The 18,102-nt window shown below is 40.0% G+C and overlaps 1 protein-coding gene across 1 annotated transcript in view; it reads right to left on the bottom strand.

Annotated features, from left to right (window-relative positions):
* Window positions 1–7,256, bottom strand: part of thbs2 (thrombospondin 2) — a 49,052-nt gene extending 41,796 nt beyond the window's left edge. Inside the window, exon 1 of the mRNA XM_018094193.2 lies at window positions 6,989–7,256. The gene's annotated coding sequence lies outside the window, so the exon portion shown is untranslated. The remainder of the gene's footprint in view (window positions 1–6,988) is intronic.
* Window positions 7,257–18,102: the final 10,846 nt, after the last annotated feature.

The raw sequence follows: 18,102 nt of genomic DNA, 5'->3' as shown, positions 1-18,102 counted from the left end.
GAACATTATATTAAAGGAATATTTACATCATAAGGCACAACATTTTCCAAAACAGTATAAGAATTTTATATAGCACAAAAGAATTATTCCAATGTTTAAAAAGACCCAGAAAAGTAAATAAAGGATCAACAAATACATACATTTAGTTTGTACATATTTAAATCTCAAGGAAGCAAATAAACTATAAAAATACACAAAAATGCTTTACTTTGAAGATATTTATTATAAGGGTCATTAATAATCATAATGATAGCAAGTTATTTTTGGTTGATTTTCAAGAATGTAAATTTCTCGTCAAAAATTACAACAAAATTAAACAAAGAGAGTTTAAGTAATATCAGATGGTTTTTTTGCCAAAATAATTACATCCTGATTCAAACAACTTGGCACATAAACACATGTACACGTGTTACATTTTAACAAAGAAAATCAGTTAGCGCTGAGCATCTGCCAAGTCAGATCCAACATCAGATCTTAAATCTTAAACTTTTTCTCCTGAATTAAAGGGCAGAAGAGGTAACCAACTAGCATGTTTAAAAGAAATGTAACTTTTTAAAGATTCTAAATTTTGTATTAGTAACTATGTGCTTAGTTATTTTAATACATGATACACTTTTACTTGTTACTATTGTAGCCTAGCAGTACAAATAGGATTTGTGCCACCCTAGGCCCTAGCCTTTGTGGCCTCGCATGTAACCATGTTCTTCCTACTATTTATTTAGATATATATCTAGGGATGTAAAGATGTATCCTCCTCCACCGTGGCAAATCCCTGTAATGCAGGCAGAATGTGTTCCAACTAGCCTAGGGGAATTCCATAGCAGATACAGTAACAGGGAAGGGATGCCATAGTCTCTTTGGACTCCACTTTATTGAGGGGATGAATGCTACTAGAAAGCTTGAGGCAGCAGGTCTCTGTGGAAAACAACCTTACCTTACAGTACTGAAAACACCTTAGTGGAAGTTAAGGAAAGGGACCTCATGAATGAGGGCTTCGCTAAGTGTCAGTCTAGCTCCTGTCATATCATTATCCAAGAGTGTTCCAACAAGGAGGGACAATGTGGGGGTTTGTTCCCAGGGTGAAATTACAAAAACAGTTAGATACCTCCACTGAGTACTTGATGAGAGTAAATAGTGGTTCAAAGGTGATCTGAAAATTTGTTAAATAATTTGTTTTAGTTGTCATGATATTTTCAGTTGTCCACTTTTGCCAAGTCACATACATGTGAATGCAGAAGTATTTTTTCTACACAGTTCTTTCACTCCTTTTCATCTAGTTTACATTTTAAATCTGGTAGCAAGGAACAAGAGAATTGGGCAGAGAAGTGCACAGAGATGATTTCTACATCAGACAATTAACCCCCTTCAGATTTCTCTCATTCCTCACCCACAAGATATTCACATGTAAATGAAGTATTTTATTAAGAAAAACATATTCGTATAACATTTTGCACAATAGTGTAATTATGAGAAAAACAATACAAGTGCAACAAATTGATATAACTGCACTTAATAAAGTACTCATATAGATTTGAAGAGGACAAGATACTAGGATGGGAACTGGTAACTGGACATTGATCACCATCAGTTGCTCCGACAGTGCTACCAATAGACAGTATTTGTCATCATCTTCCTAAATAGTACATTTTGTACCAAGAGACATAACATTATGAAGTTTGGGCAGTTTGCTTTATTGTAGGACTGCTACATCATGACTACAGTTCAACTCCACAAGACTTAAAACCCCTACTGTGCACACTCCTGAACTCCATCCCACTATCCTGGTTCCTCCTAGACTTGACTACAGCAGCCACCAGCAGCAATTTGATGCTTTTGTAAAACAACTGTAATCAACAATGTTTAAATCTAGACTGGGATCATGCCAGTTGCCGAGTTTCATTGTAAATGTGGAGTTTAAAGGAGAACTAAACCCTAAAAATGAATATGGCTAGATTTTTGCCATGATGCCATATTTTAAACTGACTGCACTGGCTTAAAGTTTCCGCATCTCTATAGTAGTAAGCCATTACAGTTGTCACAGGAACTCCCCATCTTGGATTCTGTCCCCCCCCCCCTCCTGCCCTGGAACTGTCCGGGACAGTGCACATGCTCAGTGTGTTCTGAGCAGCTGTTGAGAAGCTGAGCTTAGGGGTCATTGCAAACCAAGCAGAAAATGAGGGTTGTCTGTCATATAAGCTGATGCTACAGGGATAATTACTCAATTCTGATGCAATTGCCCTGGTTATAGATCTTTCATGTAATGTGAATCTGAATGAATTACTAATCAGTTTTTTACTGTTACATGTATACTCTGTTTATGCAGTATATTTTGAGTGGGTCCCTAAGCTCAGTAACTGAAAGCAGCACAGAACATGTGAAGGGAAGCAGCAGAAAAGAAGATGGGGAGTTACTGGGGCATCTTTGGAAGCACAAATCTTCCCTGCAAAAGGATTGTGGTCACCTTGGGCTGGTACAGAAACCCAAAACATCATGTACAACATTTCTGCCCCACTTCTTTAGTTAGGGTTTAGTTCTCCTTTAAATACACAAAATTGTGAATAGCTCCCTGACTGAGCAGAGCATACCATCATGACCATAAGGGACATGCTTTTGCACATCTTAAATGTGTGTTTTTCCAGTCTAAGATATTATCACGGAGCCTTATGGCTATGTGGTATGTTTTAATTCTAAGAATCTGGCATTCCACGAACAGTGTGTGACACCACATCAATTGTATAATGAACAGATCTACTTTTACTCCTGCATGCAATTATCATATGTCACTTTGAGCACTGAGGGGCTACCAATGAGTCATTCCATTAACAATGTTGCTCTATAGGAAGCTCTAGTGGCTTTAAATAAAAGAAAATGATGCATGTCACAATGTACTGCCTGACTCTGAGAATTTAGCATTTTTGGTGTAGAAATAATAGAGCAAGTATTTATATGGCTCTCTTGGTAGCAATAAACACAGTGACTACTGAACTTCAAATTCTGTAAAATTCAGTTGCTCTTTTTCAATAATTTTAGACGCATTAGTGCTGACCAAGATTTTTGGGGTCACTGGATTCTGTAACCTTAAAGGCCCCAGGGACTGACTAAGGTAACCCTTAGTACAGATGTAAATTCCTTTTTAAACAAGTTTCGTTGATGGTGAAATGTAATAATGAGCTGTTTAGATACAATGTGGTGCTGTGCTGCCTGGCTTGACAGCCCTGAGTGCACACCCTTTTCTTATCTTCAACTGAGTTTTATTAAAAAAGTGGTGTCAAGGTACATGGATGCAATGTGTCAAATAAACAGCAATAAAAATATTGTCTGAAATTGTGCTCCTTTCCTTTTCCAAAATGCCTGCACCCTAGATAAGTGCCTTTGCTGCCCAACACTAGTCCAGGTGCTATAACTAATACAGACCAATCAACCTATTGATGACAGATTGTGTGGTTTATATAAAACAGAAGCAATGCAATATGCCTAACAAATATAACACAAAAGAAACAAATATAATGTGAAAACCAAATTATGCAAGAAAGAAAGAAAGAGATATCCCCAAGGATTGCAACATAATGCTGATGCAATATGATGGAATTGTTCTGACCTTTTGCAACAGTAGCTCACAGAAGAAAGCAATAAAGCATCCTCTATAGTACACTAAGGGGTCATTATTAGACAGCATGATTCAGCTATGAAGAATGGAAAATGAAATCAGGGTGCATAGAAAGTGCTACACAGCATTTCATCACATGTGGGTAAATAAACACATTTGAATATATGTGGAACTGCAGCTCAAGTACTTTGTGTTCAAGCTTACTCCTTTGAGCTATATTTTACATTTTTTATTTTGAGTAACGATATAGCATAATGAATTATATGGCTCCAACTGTAAACTATAAGGGTATTAAAATTCACCAAGTTGTTCCATGACCTTATAAAGTATACAGGACAAAGAATTTTGAAATGATTAATGCTTTCTATCCTTCCTTTTTAAATTCCTTCATTATCAGTTTTAATTTATGCAAACAACTTAATCACCTTCCTCAAAGACTATATAAATTAACTGAAAAAGTGAAAAGGCTACAAATTAATAGACAATAATTGGCATATGTTATTGTTTATTTGTGCATTTCCATAACTCAAAGTGCAGTGCTCTAAGGCCAAAAGCACACCAGAAGTTTGACCACTGTAGTTCTCACAGAGAACCACAAAAATCAAAATGCTCTTCTCTGTCTGCAGTCTTTCCCTATTTATGAATGGAAACCACAGTCTATGGCATACACTGGCGCTGTCAGAAGGAGACTGATCAACAGGTCTAAAACAATAATCTATCACAACTGGCAAATCCTATAATGAACTATGATTTATTCACCTTTTATCGCTGCTGCTGCAACAGCCCCTTTGAAATACTGTTTAAGGTAGCTGGCCCAGTGTAGTATCTGGCTAGTTGGCTGATGGACCAAGCAGAGAGATACTATAAATGGGGGCCTACACGGTATGGACAACTTTTGGTGTTTTGCTCATATGGGCTGTCAGTGGTTCATCTTCACTACCTCTTTTACCACTGCACCATATACTAAAACGAATTGCACCAGCAGATGAAGTTTTCAAAGCAAAGAGGTACAGTAAATAGTACAAAATGATTAGTATGTGCATGGTCATCTATATTAGTAGTATGTGCGTAATATCCTTACTGAAAATGAAGAACTACATACTACAATGTTGTCACTCCTGGGGGCATTCGCAGATATTAGGGAAAATGATGCAGAGCGACGATAAAGGTTCAAATTTTTTGTGAGGCATGATGATGGATGTACACAACACACATGTATGAGGCATGATGGTGGATGCACACAACACACATCCATCAAATTCAACCTTTTTGTCTAAAACACTTGCCTAACTGCTAGTGAATCCAAAGGAAAATTCCTTCTGACTTCTCCAATTTGCCTCAGAAGGGGTAAAGATTCCTCCCTGACTCCAAGATGGCAATCAGACCAGTCCCTAGATCACCTTTGTGTTCATTTGGTAAAAAGCATCGAACCCCATCTTTAAATTATCTAATTTATCTGCCAGTACAACAACTTCAGAGAATTGCAAAACATCACACCATCACAGCACAACCATTCCTGATATCAGAAGTAATCATTCATAAGGTTATAAAATCATGTCTTTTGTATTGTACTTTGTGTAGCATCACCAGCATCAAACAAGACAAAATTGCCTGTGCTGTTTTTCAAACAGATGGTGATGAGCCATTTTTCTTACAAGTATACTGAAGTTGTGCATTGGCCTGGACACTGTTATGTAGACATTTTTGCACCCCCTCCCCAACCCTGGAGTTGTATCAGTTTGTTTGCCTTTAGGTAAAAGTTACTTTGCTGTATGTTTACTTATTTCAAAATGTAAACCTATTCTCAGCTTTACCCACATGTACTTCTCATGACATCTGAGATACCCTGGACCAAATGAAAATGTTAACAATGGTCTGAAAGTTGTACGGCAGTTGTACTCCAATTCAGTAACTTTATCACATGACCAACTTGTATTTTAGCCATAGGCTTCCTTTAAAACGGAGAAAACCCTGGCTAAGAAATTGTTATAGTATTGTTGTAATATGCATATAATACTTTGCTTTTTCATACTGTTATATTGTTCTGTAATTCATAAAATAATCATTATATATATATATATATATATATATATATATATATATATATATATATATATATAAAAATACATAAAATAAGAATGTTAACAGCTGCAGCAGCATTACATAAGAAGAATTAATGTATAAGCATATAAGAAGTCACCATGAGGTTCCATTACAATTACACATCTCAAGCAACAAAGACTCTGCACTTATAGGATTAAAAACACAGTTTTCATACCAATTACTAAAAATCCATCTATTCTATGGTATGCAGCAGATTGTAAATATTCACTGTAGTTTACTGTATATACAATTGAGCATATAATAAAACTTTTTTTTTTTTTTGCAATCAAAAGTGCAATTGGTATCAGGGTTTTTTTTTCATTTGTAAACATCTAGAGCACTTCAGGTAAAGGATGGCACCAAGTCATTGATAATAACTGTATTTGACAAGTAACTAGCCATGCAGAAATCAATACGCTTAATATAGAAGTGCACAGGTTAAACATCTATATGAAATACTGTTTGTAAATCTGCAGAGGGTTAATTTTGCATACGTTCTACCAGACATCAGTTAAATTACTGCTGTGGAACATTGTTAAAGCTTTGCTCTCAATGGCCATCACAGTGCAGTGGAGTTACATTAAACTGGCTCCCCCTGCATCCCTTTAGGGCCAACTATGTGCAGCCTAATAGCTTGTGTGAGCAGCCAGTCATTCTTCTTCCATTCAGTTTGGAAGCAAACATGCTGCCCTGGAAATTATTTTTTTCACAAATCTGTGTATCCTCAGGTTTGTTTATGTGAAGTGCAAACAGAAGTGCATATATACCAGTAGTGATTATCAAAATGATTTCACAGGTTAAAATTTAGAAAAGATGTAAAAAGTTGTATAACACTTGGCTTATTAACTCACTATTTGACACAAGAACAATTAAACACAGCAATTATCAACAGCAGCAGAACAAAGAGACAGAGAACAAACCAAGCTTCTTTATCATCTGAAACTCCAGCAGGAAAATATAGTAAAATAAAAATAAGCACCTTAATATATACATAATACATTAGTAATTCCAACACTATCAATTTCTCTGTGGCACTCCAGGGGTTACAGGTACCAGTGACAGAGGAGTTTTTGGTACATCCCTGCCACTTCCATTTCTGGGAGAATTCTCCTTACTTAAATGCACAGAAAGCAAGCAGCACAAGCATAAGGCACTTACTAGTACAGAGGTAATTAAACTCGCTGTATAATGTTCATGATTCACTCTAGGCATTTTTCAAACAGAGCAGCTGCTAGTTGTCACCTACTATTACTATTCTGTGTAAATGATATATCTTACCTGATAAAAATAAAAGTCGAGTAAAACTTTACTGCCTTGTATATAGCCCAAGCCAAATATCCGTAATAAAGTGCACAGACGTGACCATGAATTGAAGTTCAAAGTCAAAAGTTTTCCTGACAGGGTAAATGCAATTTCTGGGGAGCCTTGTCTAGAGTGGCTTGGAATAGGAGTTCAGTCTCCTTATATACTCTGCTCTTCTCTCCATTCTGTCAATCAGTTCCATAAGGAAGCATTTTGAAAAAGTAAAAAAAAAACCTCATCATTCCATAGCTGGAATGACATAATCCTCCCCAGACCTGACAATGCGCTCTAGTCTGGGAGAAGGTGATGCCAAAGCCCGCCCTCTCTGGGAGTCAGACATTCTCTGCTCGCAGGCTGAGGAGGGGCCAAGCAGGAGGGAAATTGAGTTCGTCATGTTCCCTTTGTGTTTGTGACCAAAAGTGATGGACTGTGAGGGAATTCCTTTCCTTTTAGTAAAGTCCTTTCTTGCTGCGGTCAGACTGTCAGTCAGTAGTGGGTTTAGAAAAACCTTAGAGGCTTGCACGCAAATATCTGGTTACTGAGCTGGTACATAGCTGCACTTATATATAAGAAATGAACATGGAACTCTCTACATACAATTAATGCTAAATATTTATCAACATCTCTGCTTTCTCTAAAAAAATGGCGAGTCTAGGGTTTTCTCTAAGAAGTCCCCGTCCAGGACTTCAATGCACTTAAGAGGAAAATGCCGATTATGCCTGCCCAGCTGCCCCCCCCCCCCCCGAAACTTCTAGGCTCCTAAAGAGTTTGCCTGCCCATGTGCCCACCGCCCTACCACCAGGCACATAGGGGCCAAAGCCAAAACAGCCTGCCCTGGACTTCCATGTGCCTAAAGAGAGAAAGTCGTTTCTACCTGACCAGGTGCTCCCCCAACCAGGTGCATAAGGAGAGAAAGACAATTTTGCTGCCCAGGGCTTTCAGGAGCCTAAAGCTGGCCATACATGCACCGATAATATCGTACGAAACCTCGTTTCGTACGATATTCGGTGCGTGTATGGCAAGTCGGCGAGTCGACCGATATCGCAGGAAGCTGCTGATATCGGTCGACTCGCCGATCAGGCCAGTTAAAAGATTTTGATCGGGCGCCATAGAAGGCGCCTGACCAAAATCTGCCTTCAGCGCTGAATCGGCAGAAGGAGGTAGAAATCCTATTGTTTCTATCTCCTTATCTGCCGTTTCAGCCCTGAACGGTTTGTGGCTAATCGCCACGTGTGTGGCCACCTTAAGGGTATAAAGCTGAGTCTGCCTGCCCAGTTCCCCCCCCCCCTTAAGAGACTCCCATTCACCTAAGGGGAGAAAGTTAATTCTACCTGCCCAGGTGCCCCCCCCAACCAGGCGCGTAAGGAGAGAAAGACCCTGCCCTGGGCAGGTAGACACATTTTTGACATTATTTTGGCACATTTTAAACATATTAATACATTTTTTAGAGAATGGTATCAACTAGTTAGACAGAATATAGTTAAAAAATGTATTAAAATGTGTTTATTGACTGAATTGTGTAAAATAATGTAAAATGATAGTCATTGCCGGTAAATGTTCCTAAAAAAATATATATACAAAAAATATTACACAAAACTTTTTTTGGTGGATTCCAAATAACTTTATTTACTTTAACACTTGTGCTTTCTCATTCTAACCACAATTACCATGTAATTAATCTTAATTATTCATACATTGTGATTGGTTAATTGTTTCTGTTTAGCAATTGGCTATGTTTGCTTTAAATACTTAGGGGCAGATTTACTAATCCACGAATTCGAATCACGAATGGGAAAAATTCGGATTGGAAATGAAAATTTCTGAAGATCGCAAATATCCCGAAATATCCCGAAAATTCTTTCCTTTAAGTTACTTCCATTTGCCTATGGTAAGAAAGCCAATTCTGCCTGCCCAGGGGCCCCCACCCATCCAGGACTTCCAGACACTTACAGCAAAAAGGATTCTGCCTACCCAGCCAGGACTTTCATGTGCATAAGGGTCGAAAGTCAATTCTGCCTACCAGGTGGCCCCCCTCCAGGGACTTCCAGGCACTTAAGAGGATAAAGCTGATGCCAGCTGCTCGGGGACTCCCCCCCAAGAGACTTTCATGTGCTGAAGGGGAGAAAGCTGATTCTACCTGCCTAGTCCCCCCCGCCTGAGACTTCCATGCCTCTAAAGGAAGAAAGCCATTTTTACCTGCCCCGGGACCCTACCGCCTAGGACTTCCAGGCGCCTAAGGGAAGAAAGCCGATTCTGTCTGCCAGGTGGCCCCCCACATGGGCTGCTGACCTGTATGCCTGCACTACTGAGTCTTGGCATACTCCTCCTGGCAAGGAGGAGCTGGTGTAGGGGCCCCATCCTGAATGAGTGTGCAAGCCCCTCTGGCCCAGTGGGGGGTGCTGCTGCTGAGGGCTACCTGTTTTATTCTGCTTGACCATATACTTGTCTTAAAAATTAAGCCATGCACCTGTAAGTATTTATGACCAGTACAATGAGACTGTGACCATTCCATCTGTTTTATTGCAGTGAGGGAGCCGAGAAATGGCATTGTAATGTGTACACTTTAAATCCTTTAATGAGGATCTATTGGAGTATTTACTGAAGTATTTACTTTGAAAAAGCAGGCTGCTTTGCCTGGATACCTCTGCTAGGATTAATAGAATAGTACTCTGGTTCTGTTTTCTTGGTTTTTGGAACCGGGGCCATGATTAAGAGCCTGGGGCATTCATATTGTGCCGCTAGGGGTGAAATTCTTGGACCGGAACCAAAGCGAAATCAAGAATTAAAGTCTAAGGTTCAAAGACCAACCGTAATCAATGCCAACTAGGCATCTGGCTTGTTATTCCCATGACCCGCTGCGCAGCTTACAGGAAACCGAAGTCTTTGGGTTCCGGAGGGGTTATGGTTGCAAAGATAAAATATAAAGGAATTGATGGAAGGGCACCACCAGGAGTGGCACCTGTGGATTTATTTGACTCAACACTGGAAACTTACCTGGCCCAGACATGAAAAGAATTGACAGATTGATTTTGTGGGTGGTGGTGCATGCTATTCTTGGTGGAGTGATTTGTCTGGGTAATTTTGATAAGGAAACTCCTCCATGTTAACTAGTTGTCAGACCCCCAGCAGTCGGTGTCCAACTTCTTAAAGTGACAATTGGTCTTCAGCCATACGCGATCGAGCAATAATAGGTCTGTGATGCCCTGAACGGATTAGCATGTGTCTACCCTTTGCCAATGGGTGGGGGTAACCCGTTGAACCCTTCCTGTGGAGGAATCATTAATGAGAGCAGACCATGATGATCATCAACACTTCAAACGTGCCTTGTGGCCCAAGTTATGCCTGTATGAGAGTCGCTCTGATTTCCATCACCTCCACCAGTTCTCCCTGGCAGGTGGTGTGGCTGGGGCCATCGCAGGGAGCCTTGTCTCCCTTTGTCCCCCCAAGGCCAGACTCCTGACCACCCCCTCCCTGGTGCCTCCCTTCTTGGATAGTTGGGGGGGTGTGCAGTGTCCTGCCCTGGCATGACTGTCTATGGACACTTCATGGCTGCCACTCCCTTGTAGGGAGGGTGGCTGGGGCCGTCGCAGGGAGCCCTGTCTCCCTTTATCCCCCCAAGGCCAGACTGCTGACCACTCCCTCTCTGGTGCCTCCCTCCTTTGATAGTTGGGGGATGCATGCAGTGTGGCATGTCCTGACCTGACATTACTGTCTGTGGACACTTCATGGCTGCCACTCCCTTGTATGGAGCATTTCCTCTGTGGTGGTGCACTGTGACATGCTCTGGGTTGGCTGTGAAGGCCCAGGGGTTCAGAGGAAGGTGGCTGGCTGCCCCTGAGTGACTGGTGTTATAGCGTCCCTTCAGGAAGCAGCAGTCACCATCACCTGGGGCTGAGGCAGGTGACTCTGTGGCCTCTGTCCCTGGGACTGTCCTGCCCCTTATCCCCCTGGGGCAGGGGGTGGAACCCTGTGGCACAATGAAGGTGAGGGCCGGGGCACCCTGGCTGAGGTGGGATCTACTGGGGGTCCCAGTGGGCGTGCCACCAGCCCATCTCACCTGCTCTGTTGGGGAGGTGGAGCATGAGAGCGTGTGATAGGACCTTAAAAAATGGTAAACTATGCATGAGCAGGGCAAGGCCAGAGGAAACTCAGGTGGAGGTCTGTAGTGGTCCATGGAGATCCTAGCATTGCCTTGGATAGCCAGTGCCCCTCCCTGGGGGGTGCAGATGGGCATAGCCACTCGCTGGGGCTGGAGTGCTGACAAAAAAGGGCTGCCACTTTCCTGGAGCGCAGCACACATTCTTGGGGAACATGGTGCTTAAGCATTTGTAGATGACATGATTCTGGGTAAGGGTTTTGTCTGGGTTTCCATTGGAGGGTTCACCCACCCCACAGTGGGGGTCCCACTAGCTTGGGTGTGTGGTCTGCCCTTGACCTCCCTTTCCATCTGGGGAGACAAGGAAGAGGTGGGTGGAACCCCGGGGCTTAATGGCTGGACAGGACGGTGGCTCCCAGGGGCTTAATGGCCAGGCTATGTTGTCGCAGTTATTACTTGCCCATTACAGTGGTTAGATCCCCCCGTACCCCCGCACAGAGCTCCTTGCCAGACATTAGCAACAGGGGGTAGCCTTCTTGCTTGTTCTAACAGCCTCTTCTTCCCTGAACTGCTGCTCAGATGGGGGCACTTCACTACCCAAATGGTAGCTTGTCTGTCTCTACTCACCCAGATAAGCAGTACCTTCCTCCAGGGAAGAGGCAGAGAGTGAGAGCAAAGGTGCCTTCAGATGGCACATGACTAGGAACATGTACCTCTGCCCAATTGCTGCTTGACTGCAGTTCCCCTTTGGCTCCAGGGATGTCAATCACGTTCCTAACCCTGTTGTGACGTGTATTGTAACATATTCCACTGCTGGCAGGTGGAGCACTTTTAATGTGATTGTAATTTTTTTTATCTGTGGCAGGGAAACGGTTATTAAAGACGAAAGACAACATACAGGTATATAGAAAGGCTGGTCTTTTTCTGTTTATTAGTGAAAAAATCCAAAAGTCTAAATAAGTCCCTTCATTCCCCCATTTGGTTATTTGATTAACTTCCTTCTCTTCCTCCCACACTTGGTGTGAAGAACAAGCAACATGAAAGTACTTCCACTTTCACTGTTAACCATGTTTAGTATAAAGACAGCTCTTTTCAAAGAGCAAAGTGTATACTGCCCCTTTAAGCTACAGAAACAGATCTCCCTTTTCCAAAAAATTTTTGTTTATAAAATGAAGTAATTTTAAACCATACAAACATATTCTCTTGATATCACTGAAATATAGTTCTGCTTTTCTTCTTTCAATATCGTAAGACCTTCATCATCTATAGAGGATTTCTTGAGGGTCTCAAGCTTGACACAAACACTGGGAAGTGTCAGGCTGCAGCAGGTAAGAGCTAGCAATTCCTCCTGTGGCATGACACTTGCTGGTATTAGAAGCACAGTGCCAGTAATGTCAAATACCTGTACTAAAGAAATTGTGAAAAAGAAAAAGTGTCCATTCTAGTTTACAAGGACTTAAAGATACCTTTTAGGGGTCATTTACAACCCTCCTAGTGCAGTTGTTACATTAAAAAAACATAATTCGTTAAAAGTCCTTGTGCATAAAGACACACCTTGGACCTTATTAGTTGCTCTCAGCACCTCTAGGTCCATCCTACATCCTCCTCCAGGGATCCCACAGTGGCCTCTTGGGCCAATTGGGCAGCAAACCTGTACCAAAGTATCAAACGCATATGTCTGATATCAACTGGCTATTAAAGGAGAAGGAAAGGTATTTTGGCATTTTATTGCAAATAGATTAGCCACAATAGTGCAAGCTAAAACACTATATTTATTCTGCACAAAGCTTTAAACAGCTCTAGAAACTCCCTCCCAGTTTGTTTGATAGCAGCTGCCATTTTAGCTTGGTTTTAGTAACTTCGTGCTGCAGCTCTGGATGCTGGTACCTCAGATTACAGCACAGTTGGAAGGGGGAGAGAGGAGAGATGCGAGGGTGAGAGAAGAGCAAACTGAACTGACTGACTTGTGTCGTGCCCTGAAGGACTTTTCTGAGGGAAGGAAGTCTGATATTGAAGAACATGTGAACGCAAATAAGAAAAAAAATCTTGCCAAATCCCTTTAGGCCAAACATCCCTACAATATTTTATTATGAAAGACTGATTATTAATTAATTCAAAGAGTTGTCTGCCTACATAGAAACTAGACTGCAGTATCTTTCAAAATGAATTTGTCTTCAGCTCTGTGGTATGGGGATTATGTAATTGAGGCTCTAAAGATGAAAAGGAAAGTCCTAAACTGCTGGCAAAGGTTTCTTCTAACTATCACTCCTGGCATACATCGGTTCAGACATTGATTCAAAGTGCTTGATGTTTTTGTAATAAAAGGTTTATTTGACATGGCTTGCCAAGTTAAGGAAAGCCATGAGCAGCAGGGGAGAAATTCAGATGCAAGTATCTTCATTGTATTATAAGTGCTGTGTTCCCGGAGTCAGGGCATTCCCTTTTTTCTCAGGAAAAGTCTGTGAAGACTCTTTGCATATTAGTCAAAGAAACTTCCTATAGGTTGTAACAGGACATACTTGGGACTGAGTATAGTGTATTTAGAATGACAATGGACAGTTCTTGAGAATGTTTGCTCAGTGATGATCTCTACTTTTTGTGTTTTATTTTTCTGCAGCCGAAGGAATTCTTATACTTTTAAGCTATGTTTTTATTCCAGGTCATAGAATATACATAATGAACCCAAAGGGGTCACTAATGAACACACTGACACGTGCAGGTGCTCTCTAATGGAGAGCGCATATTGGCACAATTCATTAAGATGCTTGTGTCGTAACATGCTCCTGCACTTCCACATGGCTGCCAATGTCTCCATCCTTCCCCTTCTGATAAATGGTGAGCAGTGGCACCTATTGATATAAAGAACCCTGGAGCTAACGGCAACCTAAACATACACTCCAGAAGTGATGAAATCCCCAGTCTGAAAATGCTCAATACAACTTGCATCTAATTTGCAGCAAAACCCAAGTGCAAAACCCAAGTTTTGATGCAACAGGTGCAATTGTGGTAGATGCAACTACCAGAATTATGGAGAAATGTTGTATTAGGGGTAGAAAAACATTGTGATTTGTATCCAAAATTTGTGCACACTGCAGGTGTTTGTAAATGACCCTTCATTTTACTATAGGTACTGTTGTCATTACAGAGGAGTATGGAGATGACCTAATTCTTCACTCTCCTCTAGTCATAGTAATAGGAACAGCACTCACATTAAGTTCCCACCACTTTTATTTAAGCTACAGACTAACTTGTGCACGTCAACAATCCAATACGGACACCTTGTTGGCTTCTAAATGGAAAAAAATTGTTTGTCCTCTTTGTGTTGTAGCTTGCACGCATGTTATCTAGAAGTAGAAGTATTTTCAATGATGTAACAAATACTTTAGATAAAAGTGAGAAAGTAAATTCAAAACAACAACTACCCCTTTAATAGAAAAAAAAAAACTTTCTGTGTTACTTCTGAGCTTTATATTTTTTATACATATATTTACTACCATATTTCAGTGTTAGTGAGCTTGGCCCCAGTATAGGGGTTATAACCGGGATACCTGGCTTTTGGCAGTTTTTCTGCATCAGAAGAGCGATAAACTTTCAATTTGTATTATAATGTTCAAATAGCATGTAGTTTTTTTACAAGTTTATATATGTTTTGTGTCTTTTTCTTTTAATTTTATGAGAAGATGGGTGTCTCAATGATGCTATCACGCTAATATTGTTACATTTTCATAAAGTGTGTCTAATGAGAGTGAGGGTATCACACTGATGGTTCCCATTAAGAGTATGGAGATTGGGGAACAATTACATGGTATTATAGACTGGTTAGAATATACAGAGAAACCATTGTCTTCATTATGGTCCGTTATTGTTCTTTCATGTATCACTTCCTTATGTTGGTAATATTATCTTTAGATATTTGTGATACAAAAATACCTACTGTATATACTCGAGTATAAGCCTAGTTTTTCAGCACCCGAGTCGGGTGCCATGGGTCCCTCCAGACTAGCACCCTCTGTCCTTTGTGTGCAAATTAGGCCAACCAAAACCAGACCCTCCATTGCCCTGGCCCGCTCCCAAATTCATCTTCATCTACCATCCTCGCCTGTCCCATTCCCATATAAACAATATATAGTTTTGAAGGATTTTAACTCTGTGTTTTAGCTTGGTTGCTGATTGAGCTAAGGGGGTAGTACTTCATCATTGATACCATATTGTTTTTGTTGACCCTCTTCTCCACTAGAGCTAGTTTACTGTTTAAATAAATATTTAAAAACACATACCCCACTCATTTAATGTAATTTTATTGGTATTTATTTTGATTATTGAAACTTAGCAGTAGCTGCTGCATTTCCCACCCTAGGCTTATACTCGAGTTAATACGTTTTTCCAGTTTTCTTAGGTAAAATTAGGTACCTCGGCTTATATTTGGATCGGCTTATACTCGAGTATATACGGTATTTATGTGACCTTGTTTTTTTTCTCCTACTTTTTCATTCCTGGGTTTTCTGCCTTTTGTCTGTCTTTAGCACATTCTAATGCAACTGTAACACTGGCCTCTCTCCAACATACCTTTCCTCACCACCTGAAAGCTAGTTCCCTACTTTTCATGAAATACAGAGTTTCATAGTTTGTGCTTGAATAAGAGGTTAAATTAAGATTAGATGGCAGGAATATGCATGTCTTCAGCACTGCCTAAAAATATTTCCATTTGAGATATCTCATGGGATACACATGGTTTCATTTACACTTTGCAAACTTTTACTGTTTGAATTATATGCTTATTAGACAGGAACATATTTTCCTATGTTATTTTAAGACTTGTGTGCCTGCATTAATTATGAAGGTAAAATACACAGCTTCAATGGCTGAACATGTCTAAAGTCTGGAATCTAGCCTTAGTTCCTGAGTCTGTTGGCTGTATCTTTAGTTACCCACTCTACCTGTTCTTTAGGCACCAGTATTTCCATTATAGTAACTGTGTACTGGAAACCCTTGCATGCCAAATCAGTACACAATTCAGATCAAAACTACTTTATCAGTTGAAAAAAATAGCCTATATGACATGATAAATGTTATAAATCTTTTTATTTAAGGTTCTGTCTCCTTAGTACATAGCAGGTGTTTTTTCTCTCTAATGAATATGCTGGTTCCGCTCTGGAGCCATATTATTCTATGATTTTCAAGTTTTTAGACAATATTTATACAAATATAAAGATATCTGGGCAATATTTGTGTGCAATAAAATGCTGCACAGTTTTAGAGAAACAGCATCAGAACTAGACTTACCTGGCCACAACAGTAAATTATTTTAGGAATTTCATAAAAAACATAAGGAAAGGTCAAATTCTTGTGCTTTTAAGATCTGTTACTGCTATTTAAATGATTTGCTTTTAAATCATAAATACATTTAAATTTTCAATGTAAAATTACAGTATATATGTGTAAGATTTTTAGTAAGTGAAAACTAGAAAAGAAAACCATCATAATGTGCACATTAGTAAGAGATATATATAATTCAAAGATGCATAAATGACTTGACTGTGAAACTAGAGAACTGAACACCCCCATATGCAAAAACCCCTATAGACTCTCCATTGGCCCCCCTTCCTGCTCCTTCCCTCCAGTGTCTACTAGAAACAAAAGTATCCCTGTCTGTAAATCTGACATATAGATGTAGAGTAGTTGGCAAGTTCGCCGACACTGAGCATTCTGGTGCATGTGCAGTTGAGGCTAGTCTGGGGTTAGCTCTAACTGTGCATGCTCTAGAAAGCCTAGTTCTCCTTTAAGTACTTTTCATCTTTATGCCTTGACCTTTAATTTAATCTTAACATAAGTCTTTTTATAACTGTGTATCTCTTTAAATTTTGCTATGGATTTATATCTGTCAATACCAGTATGTGAATAATGGGACAATGAAATAATACATTCAATTATTTAGTTCAGGAGCAATAACTTTCTTATAAGTTTAACAATACGCCTTGCTGTACAAGGTGTGCCTGCCAGGTTATCATAATGACTCTCCCCCGTCTGTCTTACCTGGCTTATACCCATGATCAGCTGCAGGCAATAACTCAGTTAAAGGGCTATTGAAGCCTGCCTCTTAAAGGAACAGTAACACCAAAAAATGAAAGAGCTTTAAAGTAATAAAAATAAAATGCACTGTTGCCCTGCACTGGTAAAACTGGTGTGTTTGCTACAGTAAAACTACTATAATTTATATAATAAGCTGCTGTGTAGCCACGGAGGCAGCCATTCAAGCTGGAAAAAAGGAGAAAAGGCACAGGTTACATAGCAGATAACAGACAAGTTCTGTAGAATACAATAGTGTTTTATCTGTTATCTGCTATGTGCCTGTGCCTTTTCTCCTTTGAATGGCTGCCTCCATGGCTACATAGCAGCTTATTTATATAAATTATAGTAGACTTTCTGAAGTAAACACACAACTTTTACCAGTGCAGGGCAGCAGCACATTATATTTTAGTTACTTTTATACACTTTTATTTTTTGGTGTTACAGTTCCTTTAAAACAGCCTTTGCTGGATCAATGGCCCTTACTGCTAGTCTAAGCTTTATCACATCCTGGGTTTCTGTCCTGAATCCTATCTGAGATTTCTGTCCCACAAGTCCTTTTCCTACCCTGCCCTTGTTCCCTCTAATCTGACTTCCCAGTTTGAACTTGGCCTGTAACTGACTCTGCATACTTTCTGTCTGTCCAGACCTTCTACTTCTTATATGGACTTTGACTGTTTGCTGCCTACCCAGACCTTTGTTTTTTTCATGGACTTTGGTTTTACTCAGCACATGAGCTCCTATTGGCTAAATCAGTAGGTAATCCTGACATTAAAATGTCAGGATTACCTACATTTTAATGTCAGGATTACATATTCACTTAAAATCTTAATTTTAATTAATCTAATCAGCATATTTTCCCCCATACAACTGTAATTGGGAAAATATGCTGGCAATTTAACACCATGTAGCAATGATGTATCTACAA

The sequence above is a fragment of the Xenopus tropicalis genome, chromosome 5, assembly GCF_000004195.4.
Source record: "Xenopus tropicalis strain Nigerian chromosome 5, UCB_Xtro_10.0, whole genome shotgun sequence".
Classification (NCBI taxonomy): Eukaryota; Metazoa; Chordata; class Amphibia; order Anura; family Pipidae; genus Xenopus; species Xenopus tropicalis.
This window is presented reverse-complemented; position numbering and strand designations above follow the sequence as displayed.